Raw genomic sequence first — 1,903 nt, 5'->3', positions numbered from 1 at the left:
GTCTTTTATTTGACAGTGAAAAATGGGAAAATGAGTTAATTATTAGTTAATAAAAACTATTTGTTGGGTAGACGGAATCTTTCAAAAACATGGGGTCCATGGGAGAAAAAAATTATAATAAAATGGGTCCTTGGTGGTGAAAAGGTTGGGAACCACTGTATTAGACAGTTAGACAAGTTTCCTTTATTAGAGTTACTTTTTAAAATAAGTATGAAAAGCTAAAATGAGAAATGGATAAAATAATTATAAACATCTAACATTTGTTAACATCCATCAGCCAGAGTTGGCTGGCTCGATAACTAATTTTTTTCTTTAATATTGCAATGAAAATGTGCAATAGTGTGCATAGACTATTTTTATTAGGATTTCCTGAGAAGGATGATAAAAAAAAGGCCCTGAAATAGGGCACATTTCCACTTTTTATAGACTTTTGGCTTTGAATTTAAGGACACAAATAGTACATCAGTTAAGTGAGTCAATTACCACCTTCCATAAAGCAGGACATGCAATTAGCATCTAATAAAAAAGAGAGAGAGAGAGAAGAACATTATCTAACATTATATAGTTTTTGCTTCCTTAATGGATACCTTGAGCTAGTAACAGTACAACACTGACCAAGTTACTTGTTACGTTATATCTTTACAAACTATTTAAATCGCATCCTGTTTCAGTTGTTCATTCTTGTTTCCAAAAGTTACAACTGGCATACTTACAGTACTGTATTGTGCCTAGCAATTTTTTTAAATATCTTATTCAACTCTGCATTTTATACTATACCTGGTAGATAAATTGTTATAGACACAGGACCGAATTAAAGGCAGGGCAAACAAGAAGGCTGTGCAGGGGCCCCAAGAAGTTAAAAATATATATATATATATATTAAAATATGAATATAAATACATTTTAAAAAATAAACAGGTTAAAACTTTTCAAGTCTATGAAAGCCATTGTTTTTGAGTCTAACATTTTTTGATAATATCGTATATTGGTTCTTTATTGTATTTTTTTACCCCACTTAGACCTCTGTATTAAACATTTATGAAATTTGGGCAAAGTAGATCGTATGGATAATAGCATATCATACGAAAAGTATAAAAGTATCAAAAGGGCCCCTAAAATGATCATTGCCCTGGGCTCCCCCCCTTTTCCAAAGTTCATCCTGTGTAGACATATTAGAACATTATGAAAAAAAAACAAAACAATAAAATATACACTCAAATTTGTGGTTGATTGATCAAATATTAAGTTAATTGCTTTACTAATACTAGAATTGATTAGCAAATACATATATTATTTTTACTTGCAACTAGAAAGGGCATTAGATCAAAATGTCTGTTTATAATTAATTGTTCTTGCATGTAAAGATGTATATAGTAAGAAAAGAAATTGTACACGACGTTAAGTTACATTTAAAAACATTTTGATACAAAATCTAACAAATGTTTCATATTAATCACTTACATCAACTGTCGTTGAATTAAAAGACCCACACAACTGCAAACTAGTTGATCGTTGAGGAAAAGTTTACTTGCTATGTTCTTGCAAGTTTAAACTTGGCATCAACAACCAACCAGGTCCACAAGACAAAGCTATCTTCTAAGTATATAAAATAATAAGACACTCAATAATACTATTTGAATGAAAGAAGAATCACAAACTGAGTTAATAAGAACACAGTTGTAGATTGGTCACTTTCATTCGATCTTTAAATCATTAAAATGGGGCCTCCATGGTAATCATAAAAAAAAAAGGTGTCTCCATGGTAACACATTTTTTTTAAATGGGGCCTCCATGGTAATCATTAAAAAAAAGGTGTCTCCATGGTAAACATTTTTTTTAAATGGGGCCTCCATGGTAATCATAAAAAAAAAAAGGTGTCTCCATGGTAAACATTTTTTTTAAA

The 1,903-nt window shown here is 30.5% G+C and overlaps 1 protein-coding gene across 3 annotated transcripts in view; it reads right to left on the bottom strand.

The window, feature by feature from the left end:
• LOC106470396 (60S acidic ribosomal protein P2-like) overlaps positions 1-1,903 on the bottom strand; it is a 9,835-nt gene that overhangs the window by 784 nt on the left and 7,148 nt on the right. The window lies entirely within an intron of this gene.

The sequence above is a fragment of the Limulus polyphemus genome, unplaced genomic scaffold (assembly GCF_000517525.1).
Source record: "Limulus polyphemus unplaced genomic scaffold, Limulus_polyphemus-2.1.2 Scaffold3981, whole genome shotgun sequence".
Taxonomy (NCBI): Eukaryota; Metazoa; Arthropoda; class Merostomata; order Xiphosura; family Limulidae; genus Limulus; species Limulus polyphemus.
Note: the sequence above shows the minus strand (reverse complement) of the source record. Positions and strands in the feature narration are given on the sequence as shown.